The sequence below is a fragment of the Motacilla alba genome, chromosome 4 (assembly GCF_015832195.1).
Source record: "Motacilla alba alba isolate MOTALB_02 chromosome 4, Motacilla_alba_V1.0_pri, whole genome shotgun sequence".
Taxonomy (NCBI): domain Eukaryota; kingdom Metazoa; phylum Chordata; class Aves; order Passeriformes; family Motacillidae; genus Motacilla; species Motacilla alba.
The window spans coordinates 21,496,810-21,524,310 of record NC_052019.1 but is presented as its reverse complement, the minus strand read 5'-3'; the positions used below and the strand labels follow the sequence as shown (position 1 = coordinate 21,524,310).

At 35.9% G+C, this 27,501-nt stretch overlaps 1 long non-coding RNA gene across 1 annotated transcript; it reads left to right on the top strand.

The window, feature by feature from the left end:
• The first annotated feature begins 2,131 nt into the window (after positions 1-2,131).
• LOC119700596 lies at positions 2,132-26,783 on the top strand. The gene is made up of 4 exons (XR_005256823.1): positions 2,132-2,230; positions 5,318-5,458; positions 17,472-17,640; positions 26,689-26,783. It is a non-coding gene; the product is annotated as an uncharacterized LOC119700596 (long non-coding RNA).
• The last annotated feature ends 718 nt before the right edge of the window (positions 26,784-27,501 follow it).

Here is a 27,501-nt window from a genome sequence, read left to right as displayed (position 1 = left end):
GGCCCTGGAATAGGTTTCCCAGAGAAGCTGTGGATGTGCTGTCCCTGGCAGTGTTCAAGGCCAGGGTGGAGGGGGGTCTGAGCAATGTGGTCTAGTGAAAGGTGTCCATGCCCATGGCAGGGAGGTTGAAACTAGAGGATATTTCAGGTCCCTTCCAACACAACCAAATTAAGAACAAATAGAGATACAATGAAAATTCAAGCAAGTAATAGGAACATATATAAAATAGATCTCATAGATTAACTACAGACCTAATATTAACAAGATATGATTATGTTTTTGAGTCATTACCAAAATTTGTAGTGTGTTAGTTATTTCATGTAAGATAACAAAATAATTTTGCAAACCTGTACATGTACAATGAAAATGTACATGTTTTTGATTTTTTGTAGACAGCAAGAATCAAAAAACAGCAGCAGAAATTTATTTTGTTTAAAATTTCAAATGGCTTTCATCTATTCAGGCTACTGTTTCACAAGCTTGGTTTATCTGTCCCTGACACTCACTTACTGTCAACTGTTTTGTCGTCTGCTGTTTTTCTCAGTATTGTAAAATTGAATTTCAGTTAATTACCCACCTAAGGTCTTATTATTAACATATATTATTAGAGTGCTAGGAAACCAACCATCCAAGCTTGCACAGGATCTGGTTTTCTGCACTGTGGTATGCTAGTGGGTGATGCAATCTGAAAGAGTCTGGATCCCATGAGCTGTGTTTTCCATGAGTAATTCTTGTAGGCTGCTCTAATTCAAAGCACAGGGCAGTTGCCAGATGAAGCCTGCCTCCATGCCAGGGGTGGATGGTATATTGGCATGTGCACTTGTTTAAGGTATTCAGCCTCCACTGATCCTACTCCAGCATGCTCCAGCCCGTGAGTGACACACATCTGAATATGTGGTGGTGTATTAACATTGTTTATGATGGGTAAATTTGGACTTGAAAATGGATCTGGACAGCTGTTTAAATGGAGATTTAAACTAACCTTGTCCTGTCACAAATCCCATTGCTTGGATGCTTGTGCTGCAGCAAAGTTGTTTGTGCAGGGAGGCTGTTTGCCAGCAGAAGGGGACTGGTGCCAGGCTACCTTGTTCCCTGGGAGCTGGTCAGGGCTGCGGTGTCTGCAGCCAGCCCTCGCTGCCCAGGCAGCCTGAGCACACGTGGCTGCTGGGCAGGGCTCTGTGCCTGGTGCCAGCTGCCTCCAGCCAGCCCTGGTGACCCTGCCACATCCTCCTTTTTGCCAGTTATCACTGCAAGAGGAAGCAAGTAGGTATCTACCTACTCCCTTCTTTAATCGAGCAGGATCCTCATATTCAAAAGCTTCTGTAAATACCATAGCAACACTGAACAGAAATACTTCAGGGCTGCAATAGAATGATATAAAAAATTATTTACCCATTTATTTTTCCTGAAAGTTTTTGACCAAAGTTGTGTGGCTGCAGCAGTTTCTCAAATGACTCTTGTTTTGGGAAGAGTAAATTACTGATTGTCTAGCTCAAAGGATTAAAGAACAATGGAGGACTTTAGATATTCTGTTATTTTTTTCTTATTATGACAGTCACCAACATAAATCTTCTGTTCAGATTGCCTGTGCTTTCCCCTGGCTGCAGAAAGTTGCTTAGCAACCTGCTTGGTTTAGTCATGTGATAAAAATACCAAGATGCCAAAAAATTCCACATTAAAATTATTTTTAAAAGGGCGATATGCTTTTCAAAATTACTAACTAAGGTAAAAAGAAAAATATTTGTATAACCTGAAAATTTGGTTTTACCCTGTTGCTTGAGGTATAATCATTCACTGAATCCTAAATTCCAAACAATTAGTTTTGAATTTTTACAGGCCAATCTACTCCAGATTTCCAGTGCTCAGAAAAACACACCTCTGGTTGCACAACAGTGTGGTCCCTCTTGATAAGAAAAAATTATTGCATGTCTCTGCAAAGAGAATTAATGGCATTATGACATTTACTGAACACATAAAGTACTTAAACACATCAGAAAATATGTGACTTTGTAAAGGAGTTCAATTTTTAAATGTCAAACTCTCTTTAAAGCAGAGAGATTTTAGAAAGCCTATTTGGATTCCTAGTACAATCACTATCTTTTTTTTTTTTTTTTTAAACAGTATATTTTCTTCAGAGACTTGGTGCAGCCTCCAGCACAGAAATTTCAGCCAGTGTTATTGCCTGTCAGTTGTAATCCCTCAGAATTTCAGCCAGCAAGGGTATAATAAGGTAAGATTTGTCTTTTCAAACTCATATCAGATAAAGAAGTTTCTAAGTTTATTTTTACTCACTATGTTAAATATTTGGGGGTTTTTTTTCCGCAGAAAGTTACATTCACATGTTTACTAAGCATTCAATTAAAAATTCTCTTGTTAGTGTAGATACCAATATTTTAGTGTAGAGACAGAGAAAGGAAAACACATTAATATAAAATAGCTCTGACTCAAACTTCTTTTGCTGAAAAAACCTAGATTCAAATGCAGATTTTGAGAAAGAAAATGATATTTGGATTTGAAGAGGATTAAACACAGAGTTTCATACACCAGATTAGTATGAAAGAATTAAAGAGCTATTGTTTTTCTTTTTATACTGTATTTTGGCTAGGTCCAGCCACATTGTGACTTCTCCCTGTTTTCAGGAAGATTCCTTTTGCATTTAAATTTATCAATAAAATAAAAAAATATCTTATGGCTATATTGATGGGCTAGTGCAGCTATATGTACTTTGACAACGGAAATTCACGCTCCTAGACAGATGGCTCCACTACTTTGTACAATTTCATTATTAATTTAGAGATGTTCTCATATTCTCTTCCGTTTCCTAGCCCCACTCACTGAGCTGCTGATCACCAGGTTTGACTTATGCTGATGCTGGCTCTGTTGGAGCAGGGTGCAACCACTTCCTCCTTTTGTGATGGGAATATAATTCCTTTCCTTACCTTCATTTCTCTCTGTTAGTCAGCTGGTTCCCTTTGTCTTTGTTTCTACCACCTCTCTGTTAGAACATGAATACATTTTCCTGGCTGGTGAAAGGATATTAATCGCTGTCCAAAGCAATGAGTTGCACTTGCCTGCTGAGCCTACTCTGCATTTGCAGATAGGGATATATTATTCTGATACATATGTTCTCTTATTTAATGGGAAATTGCAGTATCACAATTTTCCTTGCATATACCTGCAAATGTACATTTATGTATCCTAAAATATAACATCAAGTGTTCATTTTTGCCAAAAAAATCTAATCTCTGAAATCTGTGAGAGGCAACTCTGATAAACAGGAAGATGAAGTGAAACCTGACAACCTAGTTTAAAAAACATATGCATTTATTCATTATTTGAGGCAAGGAAGACTAGACACAATTCAGAATATTCCACCAGCTTTATGAGATACTGTTCTCTTTCTGCTTTTCATGGTTAAGAACAACAGTCTACTTAGATGAGTAAGAGTCAAAATAATCGTCAGAAAAAAGTACTGTTGGAAGACACCCAAATTGCTCTGCAGGATCAAATATGATGATACCTGAAGAGAGAAAGTCCCCTGGCTTCTCATTCTTTTCTCATACTTTAATTAGGCAAGCTATGGAATGGTTTGTAAGATGATTATCTGTGATTTAGGAACACTGGGGAATATATATTTCCTATAGGTTTTATGCCACCTGAGAGTCACCTTTATCTTTCACGTAGACATTCAGGAGAACTGAATGAGACTTTAAAAGGGCAGGACTTGTTTGTTGTCTCACAAGCCAATGAAGACATACCTGTGAGGAAATCATGTTAGAGCAGACCCAGCTTTTCAATTTATGAAGTTAAATAAAGCTTTGTAAGAGCAGTGTGGAATTTCATAACACTCCATTGGGTGTATTGTAAGGGGCTGAAGGGGAGGAGGGGGGAGGCTGAAGGGGAGGAAGAGAATATACATCACTGACATACTTCATCACTTCACATACAGACATCACATTCAATTAAGTATAGAGCTCTCTGTCAACAAACTTGACACATACATCTAGGGAATGTCACCAACCTCCCAAAATCAATATTCAAGTTATGACAGACTGACAGCTTACCAGCTGAATGAGTCTCCTGATTTTACCTATTACTGTTTCAGAACCCTGCAAAGTCCTTGTAACACGAACAAACAAAATTAACTAAGAGATATTACTGAGAAGAAACCAAGAGCCAACAATACATCCAGAGTTTAAGAAAATGAATAACAATATTCAGATCATCAAGGAACTAAAATACAATGCTGTTAAGGAATCTGAAAATACAACTTCTCAATATTCTAGGAATCTAAAATTGCATTTTTATGTAATTTATCCAGATGAATACAACATTCTCTCTAGAAATAAATCACTATGAACCTAGGGAAGAGTTTACCAGTGCTGCAATATTATTACCATTTTTCTTTTTTTGATATATAAGACCATAAAAGCAGACCAAGCAGAAAAGACCAATGAGGTAGCTAGTTTGAAAATTGCTTGACAGTGGCCATTATATAAATGAGATGAAGGCTAAACATGCTGCCTCTGAAACATTGCTTTTGTAAGTGTAGCTCAATAGGTGTACAGCATACCAGCATAACTGTAAGAGGAGAATTTTAGTTCTGTCACAGTTTTATGTTTTAGAGGATGACAGCCTTATTATGCTCAGGACTCACAATATATGAATAGTATAATAGAATGATATACAGTGGTCTTATTTATGCTAAGTAGAAAAAATTGGCCTCTTAAAATTGATTTTTTTTTGTGAAGACAAGCTCCAGAATGAGCTTGAATGAATTTGTCCTTATGGATCCTTATTCTGGCAACTTGATCTTCATAAGAAAAATCAGTAAATGGGTAAATAGCAATTATTTTGATCCATTTAACAAGAGTTTTGGTATTGAAGTGCAATTTATGAGAGGTACACAAAACAGCACAAAAGCACTCTTATGCAGTAGCACAGAGAGGTCTGATACATGTATTTGGGATCTTTACACTGCAAATCATATAATCATTGAAAGGCTTGGGTTGGAAGGCGCCTCAAATATCATCTTCCTTCAACCCACCCCAGCCATGGACCGGGACACTACCCACTAGATCAAGTTGCTCAGAGCCCCATCCAACTTGGTCTTGAACACTTCCAAGGATGGGGCAATCTGTTCCAGTTCCTCACCACCCTCTGTGTATATAACTTCCTCCTAATATCTAATCTAATTTTTAAATTTTAATTTAAAACCATTCTCTTTGGTCTATCACAATGCTTATGTACAAAGTCCCTCTCTCGTTTTTATATGTCCCCTTTAAGTACTGGAAGACCACAATCTTTTCTTCTCCAGGTTGAACTACCTCACTTTTCTCAGTCTGTCTTTGTTGGAGAGGTGCTGCATCCCTCTGACCATATTTGTGACCCTCCTCTGGAGTTGCTCCAACAGATCGATCTTGTGCTGAGGACCCCAGACCTGGATGCAATATTCCAGGTAAGAAGTAATCACCGTTTTTGTCTTGAATCATGAACTCGCTTGTTCCTCTCCTTTCTGTTTTCTTTCTCTGTGTTGCTGAGGGTGGGGTTGGGGATGTGGACAATAAAGGGGGAGGGCTGTATTTGGCCAAGGCTAATCCACCACAGTCATCGGATTCTTCCCCTTTTTAAAACACCTGCAAGCTTGTTGGGGGTGTACACAGGTTGTCCAGGTCATTAATGAAGAAGCTGAGCATTATTGGCCCCAGTATCAACCCCTGGGGTACACTGCTGCTAGTTTTCTTCCAACTGGATTTTGTGCCACTGGTTAAAATCCAGTGGGCTTAGCCATTCAGCCCAAATGTCAATCACTCCACTGTGCACTCACATAACCTGTGCTTCAGCACCTTGTTCAGGAGAATGTTAGGTGAGACAGTGTTAAAAGCCCTAGTAAAGTCAATGTAAATGACACCCACTACTCTCCTCTCATTCACAAAGTTAGTCACCTCATTGTAGAAGGCTAAGGTATTGGTCAAGCATGATTTGCCTTCATAATTCTATGAAGACTACTCCTGATCACGTTGTCCTTCATGTGTTTGGAAATGCTGCAGATGGATTATGTCCATCATCTTCTCAGCTAGAGAGGTGAGGCTGACCGGTCTGTAGTTCTTCAGTTGTTCCTCCTTGCCATTCTTGAAGACAGGAATGCCATTTGCTCTCTTCAAGATCCTCCTCACTGATAAATTTTCAAAAGCAATCAAGAGTGACTTCACAATGCAATCAGCCAGCTCCCTCAGCACTCAGATCCTAGGAACATATTCATGTGTTTAAACTTAGTTTTGTCCTAGTGTAGTTTCTAGAGAACTAAAAAACTTCATAAAAATGACAACGTTTCAGGAGAGGCTTTAAGACTAAGCTAATAACGTCTTTATGAAAGTGATTTTAACTGTCAGATGAGTGAAAGAGGAATTCTTCAAAATATGTTCACAGTCTTCTGCAAATAACACACTACTTAAAGATCTAACTTTTAAAGATCTCTTCCATATGTTCTGTGCATGAAGTAAATGTGATGTCAGGTTCTAGAGTTAATGAACGAAGCCCATCCAGACAGAGTTTTGAATGGAGGGAGGAAGGTAATCAGAGATTATAATATTTGCTTTCTGATCAGATATTTACTTTAAACTCATTAGAAACCGCAAAAACCTAGAGAATTTATAAAAGTGCAAAGGGCACAGGAACAATAAAGGGACAATTTTATGATATACTGGCATTTGGTTATCAAGAGGTAATTATTTCAAATATTGTTTTTCAAAAATATGGCATGTAGAATAGTTTATTATTTTACATTATATTACAAAGTTTAATTATTTGTATTTAATCATTGTAATTTCTTGTATCTGCCATAAATCGGCTAATCTTTATTTTTCATCTTTTTATAATGTACTAAGTAGAATTTTGCTGATGCTTGCTGCTGCATTGTTGAACTGAGATTTCAGCTTCTTTCATTAATGCATAGCCTTTGTTCTTTACCTTGACTCATGATGAAGATCCAAATGTCTATATGTTTTTGCAAGATGATACGTAGAAAATACCTGTATTTGTTTCCTAATGCAGAATTTAATGAGATAACAGCACAAAGAAACATCTATTTCCCATACATTATTCCACCTAGTAATAAACAGGCATTTGGTAAATTTGCCACCTACAGAGGAATAAAATGTATATTTGATTAACTCCAGGTAAGTCTTTGAAAGAAAATATTTTTCTGTACTCTTCTAGAATTCTGCTAATTTAGCAGCCAGAAGGAGTTTTATGGTCTGAAAAGATGTAAGTGTATTTACTGAAGAGACTCCAGGAACACAAATTTGCAAATATTTTGTAATCACTTAAGCTTAAAGTACTTAAAGAACAAAATGTACTCTAAAAATACAGCTTTTAAAATATTCACTGAACACAGCTCCTTCAAATTTTCAGAAAGACTGCTGCATCCATATAATATTTAAAAAAAATACAATAGGTCAGATTTTCTAAGTGCTGTTTTAAATTGAAAGTAAAGAGGAAATGTTGTTTTTCTCATCATGAAGTTAAAGACAGGTACACGAAATAACTTTTCAAGGTCAAATAGCAAGTGAATTGCTAATAGGGCACAGAGTCCAGATTTTTTGCTGTGCAGCCTTGTATATCATCTAATAAATCACAGTAAACCTTTTCACAAAGCTGAGCTCATTAGTTCAGAATTATTATTGCTGTACCTTTTCCCTAATAAAGCATACTTCTCTTTTGGGTCAAGATATGAATGTTGACATTGTGCTGAAAGTTTGTTTCAGGCCACTTGATCAAGATGAAAAATCAGATAAAATCTTTAAACAACTCAGAAATCATTTGCTCTTGGGGAATGGGAGGTGGAGGAATGGGGGACACAGGGGACATCTGCTCATTCTGATGGCTTATGGAAGGGCAACAGAGCAAAATATAAGGAACCCAGAAGATTTCTGTTGAATGTCAGGCTCTCAACACAGGTACTGCATAGTCTAAGGGGCAATGCACAGATTGATCTGCTATTCACAGGCAGGGAAGAAAGGATAAGAGAGAGAATAAATAATAGGAACATTGACTATAGTAATAATGAAATTGTGGAGTTAAAAATCCTGAGGTGAATGAAGAAACAAGTAGTAGAGAACTCATCCTGAAATTTAGGAGACCAACTTTCATATTACTCATGGAACCTGAGGCTGCATAGGATCCCTTCCAGAGACTTTTTAGCATCTGCTTCTTCTAGTACTATATTTAGCTTAATCCCATTTGATGTTTTTGTCTGATGAAATGGAGTTTGTCTGTATTTATTTACCATGTAGACTTCTGCAGGCACTTCAAGTCATAGTTCATTTGACTAATACAGGCTAGAGACTTGATGCCCAAAGTGTACCTACTTTCATCATTGTTTAAAGGATGGCTAATACAATAAACTTAGAATACAGACACCTTACAATAGATGAGATAAATCCCATCACTTTGACATAAAAGTAGGCTTGGCTTGGGAAAATTTTTTAGAGTCTCTCAATGCTACTGTTTTTACAATTAGAGATTAGATCTCCAACATCATGTTAATAAATACTTGTCTTGGTTTCAGAAGACAGATGTCTGCTAAGGAAGGCAGGAGCCTGCCCTGAAATGGAAAATGTAAACCCCCTCCCTCCGAGTTGCTATAAATTTGAAATTAAGGGGCTCTCAGGCAAAAATATGGGAGCAGGAATGACAGTTCTTAATTAGGGAAGAAATTAAAAGGTAAAATAATCAATGCAGTAAACTAAAACAACACTGTCAGAGTTAGAACACAACCCGACACCCTGTCAGTCAGGGTGTTGGTAGCAGTCCAATTGAAATGGTGGCTGCAGTCCTCCTGGAGTGTCAGGTGTGGTTCTGTTGGAGCTGTGATTCTGTAGAAAAGGGTGTAGTCTTCCTCTGAAGATCCAGTGTAAGAGGCAGCTGTTCCTCTGGGAAATCCAGTGGAGAAGCCATGCTGGTGTTCCAGAAACTCAAGAGTATATCCACGTAGGAATGCTTGGCTCCTCTCTCTGGGTGGAGCATCTGACAATGGGATGCTATAGTTCTTATCAGTTCTGCAGTGACATTCAAAAGCCTGTTATCAGCAGATATTTTCCCAGCCTGAGGAGTGGTTGTGGAAGAGATAAGGAAAACTGCCCACTTAACAGAAGACAACTGCCATACAGATGGCAAATAGAATACAATTTGCTTGGCAATCCAGGACAATCCTGTATTTAGATGATGATAGTTTCTAGAAATCCAAACTCTCAGTATGTCCTGAGGCTGCTCCATTTTTATGGTGCATGGTGTGCCTAGTATTTCTTCACTGCAATCCCATGTCAATCATGCTTCATAAGGAATATGTTCCTTCTTATACCAAAGCATCCTTGTAGGAAGGAATACCACATCATTTCCTACCATACAGATGGAAAAAAGAGATAAGGTCAGAAAATAATATGAGCTGTGTCATGTGAGTTATCAAGTCCAAATTAATCTTGCTTAAACCTCAAAGTAGAAGCAAATGCCAACATAATTATATCACATGTGTCTTGTATTCTGCTCTGTCTCCAATTATAACTTGCAGAAGAAAGCTAGAGGCTGTTGAGAACTGCGTAGAATACATCTGGAATAGACGATTGTTGTTTTTAACTTTCTTTTTCTAATGGAGACTTCTGTTAGATTTTTAAAATCCTTATTTGAAGCTAAACAACCTTTTTCTTCCTTGTATACCCACATGAAGATGTGCATAATCAAAACCAGGAGTGGCTTTTCTCTATTCTGTAGTTGTCAATTTGCATAACAGCAGTGGTTGTATGGATGTCTTGACACACACAAACAAATCCATTTATTAACATTCAGAACACATCTGCACACTGCTTGAATTTTGGTTTTTTTTCCTTTCTAATGCTGCACCTGTGCATACACTATTTTCTTTTTGCTGGTGGCTTTTTGGCATTAGTAAAGTAATGGAAATGTTGCCTTTGTCATAGAAAATGAGTGAACACTGTATATTTTGTCAAAGCCAGAAAATACTGGCCCTGTGGTAGAAGACAAGAAAAAAAGAAGTACAAAATGGTGAAACAGTAGGTTCCAACTCATTGGAACTCACTGTTATGTACTTCAAAGGCTTTCAGTGCAGTAAAAGAAATAAACAGAACTATGTTCAGGAAACTCAGAATAAAAAGGGCTAATGTCCTTATCACCTCTCATTATATCCCCAGAGGCAGTACTATTTCATTTTTTGTCAATAATTTGTTTATTTCAAGATTTTTTATATTTGTCTTTTTTCTCCCAAATATAAATATTTGTAAACAAATATCACTGGTGTTTAGTGAATGGGTCCCAAAGCAATGAGTTTTCAATGCTTGCTCTTTAATAATAGTTTGTTTAACTAGAGAAGCTTAAACTCATTTTCCTGCTGTGAACAAATATTTCTTCTCATATTGCTTGAATTTTGGCAGTGATCTTATGAAACACCAGACAGAGGTCAAATGCAGAAATGATGAAAGAATCTCTTAGGCTGTCTTTAATGGTCTGGCTTAAAAGCAGTAACCTCATATATTCCTTGCCAGTTCCTAAACACGGAAGTTAGAACAAATGGCACTCCCTTAAATTTGACTTCAATTTCTGAAAATGCCTCATTTACATGAAGATCTAGCTATGAGGGTTATTGCAATATTTACTGTATTTTTCACCTCTTCATTACTGTGACTTTACCATTTAAACTTGATACCAAAAAATTTGTCCTTCCATCTAAATGAAAACAGCAACTTCAATAAAAAGTGAGAGTTTATATAGGGAGAGACAGAATGTAACATCTTGTTACTTCAAAAGAACAGAGAGTAGTTGATGCATTTGAGTCCTATGTGATAATAAACTATGCATAGGGTATGCAAAACTTAACACAATATGTGAGTAATGTGTAGAGAAGTGGGAAATATATGCATAGAGGAAAGGTTTAAAGAGACTGACTCATTTGGAAGCAATCAAAAACCTCTTCACAGCAGAAACACCAGAAATACAAAATAATGTAATTTATTTAATACAACATTAAACTAAAATCCCAGGTAGAGAAGGAGGTGGCAGTTTCAATGCATTAAGCATATTTTTTCCCCCAAGAAATAACAGTGAGGTTCCACTTGAGTCACTAACAACTTTGTTTATATTTATTTTACCTGTCTTGGACAGTAACTTGACAGAATTGAACACAGCCACTGACCTAGATGGTTGGCTACATGCAGTTTTATTATCTTATATTTGTCAGTGAAGTTCATTGTTCAGTTGCAGAGATCTTCATTGTCTGCCAGGAAAGGCCACAATCGGGGAGCTGGGTGCCTGCTTGTGTGGTGGGATGTAGTCATGGTTGTAGACTGCAGTGAGGCCGCTGGTATTGGCTTGGTGATGAAACATCAGCAGTCCCAGAGTGAGCATTTGACTACATAATCAGATGAAATTATGTAATCTAACAGGGATTTTTTTTTGAGACTTGAGGAATCTGTGACTAAGACTCCTGGCAATTCCAACTCTTTTAGAAAATATTCGCTAGGAGCTACTGTCGCTATTATTGGTGAAAGTAACACAAGAAAGACTGCTTAGCTGGGATAAAGCTGGGATAAAGCTGGGATAAAGAGGATTAAAGAATAAAAAATTGTGCAAAGACAATTTGGCTGTTTATGTCCCATATTAACAGTCAAGATGAAGTATGGCTTCACCAGGTTGAAAGAATTTAATGGTAAACCAAAAAAAACTTGATTTAAAGCTTGAAAAGAAAGGCATGACATTTGCATCTTTTCCTTTTGGCTGATTTTTTTTTTTTTTATTTTCTAGCTTACTATAGGAAATGCATACTTTCAAAATTTATTTTCTTCCTCCTTCCAAGCAATTTGTGACATGACCAAAAGAAGGCGCTTGATTTATATCACACCTTTACAATGCACTTTTTCTAGCAGTGAGCTTGGGAGTAATTCAGCTTGCATACAAGCAGGTGCCCAAGTATCTAGGAAGAGGAATTCTGTGAGTATGTGGGGACCTAGTCTTACAAGGCTGTTTTTAACATGAAAGCAGTCAAGGATATTCTGACTGTGGCAAGGTCATGCAATGGCATTGAATTTCTTTTCTGTGATAAGGGAAGATATTTACTGAGCTTTAGAAGTGCATGAAGGGTAGGGGGATAGTTTGACAGACACTTGCAGGCTGCCTGCAAACACCTGTGATAGCTGGATGATACATCTAGAGAGTATCTATTGAGAAACTAATCAACTTACAGTCAACAGTGGCCATGTCTCCGGTGTCAAAACGTTGGGCAAGAATTCTTTGATCCTTGCATGAATTTTAAGTTTAGATGTTAATAGAAACAACATAATACCAGAAATAAGATTAATTTAGGCAGAGTACAGGCTTGTTAAGCATTGTTTATTTTAAAAATCCCTGTTATATTGGATTTATAAAAATGTACTACGAATATTGCTCTTGCTTTGCAGAGGTATCAGCACTCTCTTTGACACTACAGAAGAATTCTGATAAGTACCTTTTATCTCTATAGGAAATATTAAAAGAGTAAAAAGGGAAGGGGGATTTCATGACTTCTGTCATGTGTCTGTTGACATGATCAGGTTTTAAAGCTGCTGATTATGAGATTACTAAGTGACCTTTCATTATTATTTTCTTCTTAAGGCAGAGAAGGAATTTGGCCGCCATTTGATTGTGTTCCTGTTCTGTCAGCTGTGACATATTTAAGGCATTAATACAAAAAATGGAACTGTTTTTCTCAGATATTTTTACTGTTTGGTTGTTGTCTACAGCTGAAGCACAGCAGAGGAATTTCTCCTCACTGTAACTAGGGGTAGTCTGAACTGGGTCAGTTTAAATGCTGCAGGGCTGCACAGGTTATTGGGCAGTGTAAAACACTGCTAAATCTGCTTGGGAAGGACAGAATGAACGGCTTACGTGTTTTTTCACACATAGGCTGCAAGTGCATGCACAAGCCTAAATATAATCAATGAAATCTTAATAAAATCTCTTTACACTAGCTTTCTATGCAGCCTAGTGGTATCTCACTGTGTATCCGAATGACCTTTATGTCATTGTTTTGAAATTTGTTTAAAACAAGAATAGGAAGACAAAAGCAAAACCGACAGATTATTTGTATTCATAAATTATCAAATTGCACTGATGCTAGTTCATATGAAATCTCAAAAATAAAATCCTTTGAGTCTCCTACAGAACGTGTGAATAGAGAGGTAAGATTGGGATGCCTAAGATTGGGATCAAACCAGAGAGTCTTCATAAGGTAGAAGGAAAAAGCTGACAAGTTGTCTAATGGTGGCTAATAGAAAATACTGAGATAACAGCTGGGTCTGCCTTCTCCAATGTTCAGGCATTTTGCTGAGTCAGGATTGACTCCATGGCTTTTCCTCACCAAGAAAACAAATAAAATTCCAAAACCCAGTCAGGAAATCACTCTTTTGAGTTAATTGTTAATTCTTGGCTAACTTTGCAAGAAACAGGACTGGATTTCTAGCATTTGTTTGTGCATTTCAATGCAAGCCCTTTATAGTTTAGGTTGCTTTACCTTCCAAGAAACTGCTCTAGACATTCAGTTGTGCTTTGTCTCAATCTCATCTCTGTCAATTAATTCAGAATTCTTTTATGTGTAGTAGAAGAGGTTGAAACTATGTTTTCCTTCCTTTCCAGAAGCAGCATATTTCTTTCTTGCTAAGGGATTTAATCTTCCTTGTGAAAGCAGATAAATCTGTGTCTCCCACAACACACATGATTCCACAAAGCATAGGACTATGGATGAAGGCCCATAAACCATACTGTCAGGCTGCTTTCAGAGAGAGTAACAGCTTCTTATCACTTTCTAGGAATTTCTTTTCGAGGTATCAGGAACTGGCAGGCATACTTTGAGAACCTTTTCTAGATTACTTTCCTCAGGATTGAGCTGGAAGATTGTTTAATTTCAGGAGTATCAATAATGAAATGTTTCTACATATGTATGTACCAACACAGTTTCAGGTATCAGATTAGCTTCAAGAAAAAGGTTGAGCAGAACATGCTATTAAGCTGCAGCTTAGTTAGATACCAGTAAGTGAGAAATGGGTCATGATTCTGAAATCTTTTGTCAAGTCATGATTGCTATTTTTCTGACTATCAGAGAAAAATATTACCCACTACCTTTTCATTCACAATTTTATTTCTTTCAGGATATCTCCATTTTGTGGGGTTTGTCCCTTTTGACAACCTTAATGTTAGTTCATGTAAACACAGCTAAGGTAATTTTTAAAATTTATTTTTCTTTAATGCTTATCTAATACTAATGAGATGCTGAATCCAGAAAAGTGTTTGCTTTCATGGCATCGAATACAAAGGGTCAAGTCTTCCTTGTTACTATTGAGCCTGCTGTGAATATTGCCCAAAGGCTGAAGTCAGACCTCTGATTTTGGTATTTAGAGCTGTGGGCTCCACTCAAAGGATATTGCACAACATAAATAAAGTATTTATTTTTTTTTATTGTGGTAAATATCATATAAATATCAAATTAATATAGCTTGACTAATTAACAATCTTCAGAAGCTATTGCTGAAGCAATGGTGATCTAAATGCCACACACACTCCATAATAATAAAAAAGTGATGAAGTGTATTATCACAATCAAGCTGTTTCTTGGACTTACTTTAGGAAATACAAGTTTGATTAAAGTTCCTTTTGGGTACAAGGCAGTATTTTAACACCGATTCTCAGACCAAGCAAAGGTTAAGTAAGAGGGAGCGTACCTCATTGGTAGAAATCACCAGCGGCCAGGTCTGATCCTGGGACCACCAAGGTATTGGCTTAAAGTGCTAAAAAATGTGGCATTACTTTCTGAAGCTAAAATATCTCCCTTTGCTGTCTGTTTTGAGTCTTGAAGATCCTTCATTAACTTAAACTTTAAAAGTAATTTATTCTTCTATGTAACAACATCTACTACCATTTCATTTATCTCTCCTTCTGTAATAGAAACAGTCTGAGAAGTGTGCCAAATCCCTTAAAAAAAAAAAAAAAAAGGAAGTTAAGGGAGGGTTGGGGGTGTGGAGTGGAGATGAACAAACAAATCTACCAGATTTTCCGTTTGGAGATATTCTCAGTAAGTTATACATTGCTGCTGTTTCCCATATTAAGCCACTTTATATTTTTCTACATGTTGATCTGGATCTCTCATAATAGAAGATTAGAAATCTGTAGGGGTGTGTGAGCTCCCTCTTTTATAATTGTATCTCTAGTAAAGTGTGTTTATCTCCAACGCAGGCTTCTAATCACTACCATATCTTAATTAATCTTTGATACTTGAAATATTGGCAGGTCCAAGACTGCAATGGATTTTCTATGTAAATATGCTGTCTTCTCCACAGAAGCCTGTGAATTAAAACACGATAGATCAGATTCCAAGCAGGAAGCTACCAAGAGCAATCTGCCATCAAGATTGATTAAAATTGTCATTTAGTCTGAAATTCCTTATTCCATGTTAATATAGTCTGAATTCCTAAAAGATTGTGAATTTTAACTGAATGTAATTGTTTACCTTCAGGTGAATTAAGCTAATCTAGAAAATGGAATACTGGTAATGTTTATAGTATTTTTATTAGATGCCAGCAGAAAAAAAAAATGCTAGAAGATATTTTATGATTTAAAAAGCCCCTTTACAATTTTATCAGATATTAAAAGAGCTTGGAAAAGTTTTTCAACTATTTTGGATCCCACTATTAGGGCTTTCAACAAGGAATGCAGTAATTAAAGACCTATATAATTTTATCTTCAGTATACAACAATTGAACCCTAAAACCTTGAGAATCTTCCATTACTTCCTCTCATGGAAGGCATTACACTTTTATTGGTAATTATAGGTTGTTAATATTCTGTGTATCCAAGTAAGTTCAGCTCAGTTAGCAACTGTGGTACTGAAAAACAATATTTACAATTCCTTGGCAATTTTTCTTCTTTCTGGTGCTCACATAACAGCGTCAACATACACCATCTGAAAGGAAGAAGTTGCTTACTTTTCTAGCAGCTGGGCTCCTCCACATTTATTCATTGACAGTCCTCAAAAGCACAGGTAGGATACAGCAGATAGTACCCATGAATTGCTTGTAAGCATTGTTTCATTGCTTAAGTTTTTCAAATAGAGCCACAGAAAAATCTGAGATTTCTGTTAACTATTTGTGCTTCTTCTGCAACATTATTACAGGAATTTAAAATCAAAATTGCATGCAATTTATGTCTTTAAATGAAAGGATAAAACCAGAAGTCATGTGTACAATATTTCAGACAAATACCGTGTAAGTTATTCTAGGTTTGTATGTTTCTCTCTGTTTTTTTTGTTTGTTTGTTTGTTTTACTTTGAACTTTTAAGATAAATTAAGAGGTGTATAGGGCAGAGAATTTATTTACTATATAACATGCTGTATAGCCACTCCGAATTACAATTGACACTAAATCTGACTAATGCTATTTATTATTTGACTCAGGTTCTGCTTAAGAGTTTGTTTCTTAAAAGTTTAAAATATTTGGTTTAAAGTGAAGTTTGTAACTTTCACAGCTGAACAATCTTTGAAACCCTTCACACCACAGGATTTTTCCATTGGAAAAAATAAGCCAGTGTATGATAATGATTTGCAAAAACTCTGCAGAAATATGTATTCTGCTGGACTTTAGTTGCACAATGAGCAACAAATAGTAATGATGCACGCTGGCAATATAGTCTCACAATTACCTTGAATTTATATCAAAATTTATTTCCAAATTGTTTACTTGTACAAGTGGCAAAAGAGAGGTATTAGGCTTTATAGGTTCATATTAGGAATCTTTTACTGTCTCTTTCAATCTGTCTTCTACAAGAAAATAACCTCCTCGATTCCAACATGCTGCCTTCCTTACTTTGAAAAGATGTTTCAGATCAACACCTGCACTCACCACAGAAGTTAAAACATTCTGCACACCAGCAACTGACTGGACCTAGGAAATGGTAATCTTTTCTAGGAAAGCATTTAAATTTCCCTAAAGAATAGAGAACCTTCTCATCCATGAGAAGAGGCTCCCTGAGGTTCTGGTTGAGGTATGAGTTCAAATGCTTTAACAAGGCTTTTATGCCTCTATCTATTCAAAGGAGGTTACCTTTTCCACTGCTTCTTGTTACAAAGGATGGATTTTAGGCTATATATAATATTTTTTATGATTCAGAGAAATATCAAAGCAATTCACCTATATGCATACAAATTATTTCAATGATTCTTCAAAGCTAAACAACAAACAAAAGACAACAAAAAAGCCAAATCCACAAACCCAAACCTAACACCTTTTGGAAATGCATTTTCCTTCCTGTCTTCACTTGCTTTTCCTCTCAAACTCTCTCTTTTGACTATGACTGCTTTTTCCATTTGCCCTGTCCTTCAACCTCAGGTGGCTGGAAAAGTCCTTTTAATGTTCTCCTTGATGATTTCTTTTTTCTACAGATCCCAGGCTGCTTCTTGACTCACCCAACAACTCTTCTCACCATACATCTCTGTAACTACAGTTCTTTATCAATTCCAAGATGTTGCTTTCATTATAGTCTTTCTAACACGACTGTTGAAGTAGGATATATCCTGTGATTCTAGCATCAGGCTTTTTGGCACACCCTTGGTAAGTCTTGACACAAACTGGCTCCAGAGTCTCCCCATTTAGAGGAAGTTTCAAAGGATGACTCAAGGAAGAACAGTTATTAAATGAAAATAAAAAGCTACTTCTCATTGCCATACAATCCTGAAAAATTGGCTAAGGCATTGATTTACTGGGACAGTGGGAGATTTGAGAAAATCAGAACTATTGGCAAAATGAAAGAATGAGTGTCTGGAAGGAATTACTGGGGACAGAAAGTGGAACAGATGGGAATGTAATACTGCAAGAGGAGTTTGTTAAAACCTGTAATGGTCTTTCTGAAAGGATTTCTTTCTTGTGCCCAGAACAATAAACTCTGGACACAAGAACATCAAGGGAAAAATGGGGTTGGATTTACTGCTATTAATTCCTCCCAACAGGTATTGTCTCCCTTTAGTTATATGGATTTACATGGAAAATAAAGTTTTCTGCTTCTTTAGACCTCAGTTCAGCAAAACACTTGAGCATATCCTTAACTCAAAAAAAAATCCGGTTGTACACAATAGGTCTTAGATATGTTTAAGGATATAAATTACAAGCTGAGGATATAGTTAAGTGTTTCAGAATAGACATGCCATTGGGCGTGGCAGGAGCACTCCACTCTGTCCCCTCTCTCCTTTGTGTGGTCATCTTCAGAGCAGTGGGTCTGTGACAGGAAGCCTCTGCTTGGGTGTGGGATGGCATCCAGAGACTTCCCAAGACTAAGAGCCTTTCTCCCTCCCTAGCTGAGCAACTGCTTTCTGCTGGGCATCTGTTACTGACCTATTGGCCCTTTGTGTGGACTGAAACTCTTCTTTTTACCCTTGAATGAGAGGCCTCCCAAGTGTGTGTGCGTGTGGTTTGGGTCACCATCCTTGGCCATGTAGTGACAATATCCCTGATGGGGGTTAACTGCCACTGGAGCGTCACTGTACTTACCCCCACTCTTTGTTATTTTTACCCACTGGTCTTCATAGCAAAATACGTTTTGTTTGTATTTGTTATCTGGAAATGAGTTTGGTTTTGTATACTCCCATGACATTGTGTCTCAACAGTTCTTTTCAGTTCACTGCATTCAAGGCAATTTATTCCTGTTTCTTTTTATGTTACCAGCTCAATTTTAATACTGATGCTTGTTTGTGTGTTTTGTCATTTCAGACCTCTCAACAGTCCCAAACCAGCCAGGGTCCATCCACAAACCACCCACAAACCAAAAATTAAAAAAAAAAACAACAACAACAAAAAAACCCACCCAAAAATGCAATTTTCTCAGGAAATGGAACTTTCTGTGAATCTTCTAAGCCTGTGTGTCTGCAGAGGGCAGCATCAACTTTTTCTGTATTCTGATTCATTCCTCTAATTTGAGAAACCCACATTTTACATATGCTTTATGAGCAGTTATGATTTTGAGTAAGAAAAATACATCTGGTCAAAGCAGACAATAGCATTCTCAGGAATAACAAGAAAGTTTTAGAGTTCCACCATATCTAGTCAGAAACTGATCCTTCTGGAGACATAAGCTGTATTTGGCCATTTCAGCACTTCCATTTTCTTGTAAAAATCTCATTTCTATTTTCCTATGAAGTAATGATGGTTCTAGATTCATTACAAAACTCTGCCATTATTTCTTTTAAGCTAATAGAGTTTTTCTCTGGGTTGGTTTGGTGTTTTTTGTTTTTTGTTTTTTTTTTTTTTTTTTTTTGGTTTTTTTTAATATGGAATGTTCTGGAGTTATTTTTTTATAATGCTAAATTAAATTCATAACATGAATTAGAAATAAACAATGTGCAATTATGCAATAGGCATTCTGATATTGCTTGTGGGTAACAAATATGTTTTACTTCCTTTGAGAATTTTTGTTTGCTTTGCCCTGAAACACTGCATTTGGATTGTCCTCTGAATGTTACAGAAATGACAGTTTTAGCAGGATATGTTTCAAGGATTTAAAAAGAACAGATATCTGTGATCTGACCCAATCTGCTTCACAGGCATTATTAAATACTGTGCCTTAAGCTTGTTAAAAGTTGCTGGGAATTGTTCTATAATTATACTTTGCCATTATCAAGGAATAGACCATGATAAGGACAAGAGTAATGTCAAATTCTTCCATCCTTATGGTCCTAATTCCAATGTCTCCCAATTTATTTGAGTTGGAATGGTCAGTTTATTTCTTCTATTTAAAGCTGGGGAAACTAAGTTAATTCATATTTGGCAGACTCCCACACTCATCATTCATAAAAAACTTAAATTTTGGTAGGAATAATTTTCCCTACAGACAGCAGGAAAACTATTGCATTTTGATGTACATAAAAATTTTTAATTTGCTGTCATTTACTGAAACTCTTATATGCTTTGAATAAATCGTACTATATTCTAGTTTAGCAAATTATTAAAAAATCCTCCCCTGTGGATAATTCAATTTTAGTACAGTATGTAAAGATTAAACTACTGTTAAGAGTCATTTATAAATTAGTATATTATTTTAGGGAAACAAGGTTCAGGCAAAAAGGGTATACCAATTTTCCAGGAATACATTTAAAATTAACACTTGAATGGTACACCTAATAAGAACATTAGAGCTGCCTTTAAGAATTTAATAAACATGTTCACTTTGTCTAAAAATTACCTATAAATAAAATTAAATATATTATAAAAAGGCCAAATATTAGAAGTTTTGCATTACACAGTGCTACTAAATAACTTGGACAATCGAATATCTGATGACTTATCAAAACAATAGTAGGTTTTATTATGTGTGTCCTAGACCAACATAAAAGGCTTGGCCCTGAAAAACTCGAGTCTTTAATCCAGGGTACAGCAGGATTCATCTACTAAGTCAGATAATGGCACAGAATCAATATCTGAAATTACATACAAGCACCATATACGCAAAAGTATTTGAAGTATTTGAAGATATAAGGTGATATCCTTTAAGGGTAAGATGTAGCAGTGTGTTTCCCAACCATATTTTTTTTTCAAACCTAATTATAATTTGTTCTTTTGATAAAATACTCATTGGAAGGTAAAAATCAAATCCAGCTATATAGCTACCTAAAAGAAATAGATATAGTAAGGATTTTTCTGAATTCGCTTTTGTTTTTCTGGCTCAAGCAAAGCATTATCAGACAAGTTTTTCTTAGAAATCATCAAAAAATAATTCTCACTGGCATTCTGGCACAACATGAAAACAGCGTATGCTTCAGCAACAGCAGGAGATTAATGTCTTACTCAGAAGTAACACCTTAGTTTGTTGGATTAGAAATTCTTCCATCATATCTCAGATGAGCAAATAATTATTAATCACTAATTAGCAGAGAAAGCCTCTCATATTAAAATGCTTATGTTTAAGGAATACTTTGAAAACTCTGACTTTAGCACAAGCTTTTGTTCTGATCAATGGGACACAGCTACAAGTGCATTGCAGTATCTGTTCATGTTTTAAAACTAACATTGCAACTTTTTATGAGAAGACATGTACTAAAATGTGATGAAGTGTTGGTAAGCATTGTGAATAGATAGATGTCTGCCAAGCAACTAAAGAAGTTGTCATTAGCTGGAACAACCAAGATTTGGCAGAGAATGCACAGAGTACACAATTATGGAGACACTCTTTGTGAATGGAAAGAGAGACATAATCAGCATTTCACAAAATGATCAACAGTGAGAGTTTTCAATACATTCAGGTATGTGAGACAACAGATGTGGGTACAGATTTATTCACCTGGTGGACAGCAAACATAGCATTCATGAAGATACAGGATCAAAGGCAGAACCATTCAAGGACACTATCAGGAGCAGGTTTACCTTAAAATAATCCCAAGAGACCTGGAAGCAGTGTAATGAAGTTTCTTTTTACAGGTGGCGAAGAGTTTACAGTCTGATTTGTGAACAATGAATAATAAATTTGCTGAAAAATGTTAGCTAACCATAAAGAACAGTTCAACGATCCTCCCTCACAAATTAGAATGATATAATTATTTTACTACTCTCACATATTTAAAAATAACAGACACTGTTTCACAAATTGAATTGGATTTATGAATTAAGTTTTTTAGAAGCACTTGGTAAAAAAACTCATTTTATGACTGGATATGAGGTTGTATCTTATGGTACAAGGGGTATTGGAAGTATGCATTTAAAGACATTAGTGGGTCTTCAAATAGCAACCTTTTATATTCATTTTTTTGAATTTTTTGGTCTTTTTTTTGTTTGCTTTGGCTTTTTTTAAATAATTGCAATAGTTGGGGTTTGATTACTTTTATTGCATTTGCAGTCACTATCTGTGCTAAATGTTCATTTGTGCTTTAGGAGATAGACTAGAAAATGCATTTGTTATACCTGATAATTGCAGCCTAAATATCATACTAATTACAAAATATGATTTCTTCATTGCCTGTTTTTCTGTTGTTCCTTTAATCAGAGTAACTTTTCTTATAATACCTTGACCACAATTAAATAAGAGTTGATGCCTTGTTTTTTGCCAGGAATAACTTCCCTTTGCAATATTGTACTTTATTTTATGCTCTGTGATGTTGGAATAATTAGAGCTGTCTGAAACATGTATACATTTTAATGGATTTTGCCCCAAACCATCTGCTGCATATGTCCTTTCACCTGCCCACCCCAGATCCACTTCAAAAATGTGTAGATAGAAAACTAACTGGAGCTCAATAATCTGCAATTGAATTTGATGGGCCCAGGATTGCTAAGAGGATGGCTATGAAAGGAAAGGTATTTAGGTATGATCTTAGCCATTAACTGTAACAGTTCACTCAGGGAATCCATCCTCAGTTTTTTCATTTGTACTTTAGGGTACGACTGCAGCTTCCAATTCTTCGTATATTCTCCAGATTGGTTATTCATTTTGGCAGGAATGCTACTTGGTTCTGTCATTCAAGCATCACTCTATTGAAGAGAATTCCAGAATAATCTCAATGACAGAAACACTACATTATTTAAAATTATATTTTCATAAATAAAATAATCAAAAAATATCAAAACCGAGTTATGAATAGAGTTAGTTCTGTTAACATTATGTTACTTAAAAACCTCTACTATGCCCAAAGAGCGTTGAATGTACTATTTTCTCTCAATGGAAAGTAAGATTGAGACCAAAGATTTTTATTTTATGGATAATTTTCAGATCACTGTTGTACATTGATGAATATTTTCATACTACATAGCAGTCACTGTGTGAAAGATTGTCCATGTGGACCCAAATTCTGATTCACACATGCGTGTATATGTGTGTGCATGTATGTTCCTCTCCATATCCATATTTATTTGTTATATGTAGTTTCTTGGTATCAAGAAACAAAATTCATTCAGTAGAATGTGCACATACATGTATCGTAAAATATAGTAAAGTTTATATATATATATCTAAAGTTTTAAGATTTTTTTTGTTAAAGCTTTTCTAGTGAAGTTTTATGATAATGACTTAACTTTGAGAGAATCTTCTGCTGACAGTCAAGCATCAAATCTTCTGATCCAAAACTGCATCAAAGCTACTTTTGAATGTTGCACTGAACATTCTGAAAATCTTAAGTTCAGCCAAGCATTGACGAAGCACAAAACAGAAGCCATCACTCAAGACTCCTAATCATTTGGAATAAATAAACTTTTAGAGCATTTCTAAAGCTGCCAAAAAGACCATCCATTCCACAATTATACTTTACTGCAGCAACTTTTTGTTGAATTTCTTCTGCATCAAGATATTACTAGACTTTAATCTTCTACAAATAGAGAATGGCTATGCTTTCACAGAATATAGAATCCAGGTAAATTAGAAATTAATATTACAAAGAAACAGAAGAAGCATAAATCTATCAGGGGAATCCCTCCATATTTTAGAGAGGTTTCTGGGTTTTTATTTGCAGTGTAAGTAGCTTGCATGGTCTTTTACAGATTTTTTAAATAATTTTTTTTACAGAACTATTTACATTAGCTGCTGCCATATGTGAGAACAAAGTGATCTTCTATAAAAGGCATAATATTTGAAACTCCAAGTCAGTTTTACCTCTCTGCATGGTACAATCATGGAACAGATTCTCTGAAGGACATGCTGAGATATATGAAAAACAGTGATGTGATTATGGATAGCAGATCTTACAGCAGTCTTTCAATAAATAAAAGGAATTTAAAGGAAAGAGGAAGATATTTATGACCTGTAGTGAGAGAACAAGAGGTAATGGTTTTAAACTAAAAGAGGGTAGATTTCTGTTGTATATAGGAACATATTGAGTGTGGTGAGACACTGGACCAAGTTGCCCAGAGAATTTGTAGATGCCAACATTACCGGAAGTGTTCAAGGTCAAGATGGACAGAGCTCTGAGCAACATTGTTTTGTGAAAGATGTCTGTGTTTATGGCCAGGGATTGGACATTTTAAAATCTGTTCTGATCCACACTATGATTCTAATATCCTATCTGGGTCTATAACTTTCCATTGCAAACGTTTATATAATTTCAGGTGTTTGTAGTAATATCCACATACCCTAATCAGTGAAGCAGGGCTCTACATCTCTGTCCATTGTTTCTAAAAGTATAATATTTTTTAATTTACAGCAAACACATTCTCAGAAGGTGGCAGCTCATTTTTTATCTGAGCTCTTTCACAACGTTGTAATCTTAAATATGCATCAGAGTTATGCTTTGCTCCTTTTCAAATCTGCCCTTCTCTTTGATGTTTTTATCCACACACTGGTTAAGGAGATTGGTGTTCTGTCACAACCTATGTTGCGTTTAAAACACAACTCTTACAACTAATGTGCAGGAAATTACATTCTACAGTCAAGTGTTATCTTGATGGTTATGCCATATCTGGTGAAAATGGATTCGACAGCACAGATTACCCACAAATCTTACTATTTTATAGAAAGGCTAGTTTAAGGAAGTGAAAATTCTAGTCCAGGCTTTATCAATTGTTTTTTTCCCAGTCAAGAGGAACAATTTTTTTGTCTCTGAGATTTATTCTCTAAGGTACAATGTTCCCTCTTCCGTATGTGTTTTTTGTGCTTCATTTGGTCTGCATTTCTGACATGTGTGATAAACTGTGTTGTAGATTTCAAAGTGATACTGTCTACTTTGGGTGAGGATTTAAAATATCTGGTTTGTTCTTTTTATTTTTATTCCATAAATTAACTACTACTTTAAAAATATATTTCTGTAAATCTTTGTCACCATCTAATTGATCTAAACAATACTTGGTTTGTTGACATTTGTATTAAGTCAGAAATACTGCACAGGAATAATTCTATTAGTGCTCTAACAGCCTTGTCTAGCTTTACTTTTCACTATCTTTCTAATTCTAATATGATACAAAATGTAATTTGCCTTTACTGGAAATACTTCTGCTAATAATAGCCTATATAAACTGTGAAGGTTCTGTCTGACCATCAGGAAAAAAGTTTAAACTCTGAGGGTGACCAAGCACTAACAAAGTTGCCCATGGAATATTTGGTCTCCATCCTTAGAGATATCCAAAATCTGTCTGGATATGATCTATGCTCCTAGGCAACTGAATCCATGAGACCCTGCATGAGCAGAGTGGGGTTGGACCTGATGACTTCCAGGGGTGCCTTCCACCTGCAGTTGTTCTGTGAAGTTCTGTTATAGTCTCAGTGTTTCTCAGTACAGCAAAATCACTTCTCTATAGATTTTAGCGCTGTCTTTGTCAGCTGTTTGCAAACTTTGTCAGTTGTTTTGAGGGGAACAGTTACAGGGAGTAAAACCGCACCTTCAATTCTGTATGTCTAATGGCCAAAGAAATGTGAAGACCTGCTTTATACTCTTCAAGAAGTTTTGACATTTTTTTCTCCACAGTTTCAAAGCAAATTTATATTCTCCCATTTTTATTGGAATTGCTGAGCACAGCACAATAAACACATGATGCTACAAACATCAAGAAAATCTTCTCCATTTTTCTAAGAATTTTAATATTTACAAATATATTGAACACAGATTTTTTTTTTCTGTCTTTCAATCACCTAAAGATTTTCCCTTTTTAAGACTTAGAAAAAGTGGTTTTAGTTGACATGATTTGGATACTTTTCATGTAAGTTGAAAATCAGACTTTTCTATTTTAGACCACCTACTGTAGGCATCCTGCTTTTTCCTCAACTTGATATAAGTTTATTTAGCTTATACTTTCACCACAGAAGAGGTTCTTACCATAATGTTCAGAATTATTTCATCACATAGAAAGCATTTTTTGCTTCCTTCCTCAATTATTTTGATTATTTTCTCCTCAAGAGACCACTCAGGAATAGAAGATTGTGGTTAACACAATGTAGTATAAATTGCCTTTTTTTCCCCCAAGTTACATCACTTTTTTTTTAACAAATACAGTCCCTGACTGATTATGGATCTCCTTATTTTAGGCAGACAATCATGATGATGAAATTACGAGCTGTTTTGCCCAAGGCTGTTTCTATTTCCATTGCAAAGAAATGGAACTTTCCTTTCTGAAAGTTAAATCTCAGGAGTTTATAAGTGCCCTCTAAAGACATTTACATCTCCTCAGCAGCCACAGAGAATACTTGGACAGCTGTATATCTAACTTAAGTGCCTCAGTAGAGTGTCTAACACTAGCTTATGTGTATCCAGACATGCTCTGTCTTTGAATACAGATTCACTGGCTGTAGTCAGATCTGTGTTATGTTTCCCTTCCAAACCCTGGCCTTGTATTATTTTGTTCTATTCAGCAGAAATATTGCTACAACAACATTACTCCAGTGAAAATCAAGCTGCATGCCATTTGCATTTAGGCTAACAGGTTTTTCATCATCTTTTGCAATATTTTCCCATTAAAAATTCCTCTTTGCTGTGATGTAATTGCCACTGACTTTACCCAAGTGCTACATTGCATTTGCAAAAGGCAAACTGTAGAAAGCCATTCATTGTTCTCCTCCAAGCCTGAAATACTATTGGCTTCTTTGTGACTTTGGGCTTTGGCTTTCAGAACTCCTTCCTTCTATGAAATTTAAACTATCATGATAGTGGGACCAGAGCAGTGTCTACCTTCACTCTTTTTCTGTTTAAACTGTGTTTACAGAATCCGAAATTGTCTGGAAAAGGTGGTGGATGCTGTTTTCAAGCTGGTAAAGCTGCACCTGGGGTGAGGATCTAACCTCAAATTTCTGATGATTGGTGAGTGAGGCAGCCCAGGATCCCCTCCTTCTCTGATCCCATTCTCACAACTGCTTGTCTGCTTCCCTCTGCTTCTACCATCCTGACTAGGATCCAAAGGCCAATTGGTTGTCTGTTCATTAATTACAATTGGCCTTCAAATCATAAAACATACCTGCAATTGCTTCCTGATCTTAGCTAAGGACAGCTCAAGGGTCACTGGTGAAAGAAAAAATACTCTCATGAGTGGTTCACAAGCAGCATGAAACTTATATTTTTAGTAAAGGAAATGAAAAATTAGGAAGAATATACAGCTGATCTAGTGGGAACAACTAAAAAATTTTCCCATTCTTCAACTGATTTGAAATGCCTTTATTAGATACTTAGCTAAGCAGAGAAAATGGTGCTTTTATTGCTATCCATGACTGAAAATCCCAATCCCTGATTTTGCAAAATTAAGACTATGAAAATGAAATATATTTGAGTTTGTTAGGGACATGGTCCTTTGTATTCGTGCACTATTGATTAAGGTAGTTATTCTCTCAATTTCTGGCATATAAAATTTACAATTTTGAAAGTATGTTCTAATAACAATCTAATGATCACTTTGAGTAAAGTAAAGAGACAGCATGGTTTCAAAATCTGAAATAAATGCATTTCAGGATGATGTAAGACATAAGGTAAAATATTAATTTAGCAGAATGTCATCAGTAGAGAAGTTTAAATAGTTGTGTGATGA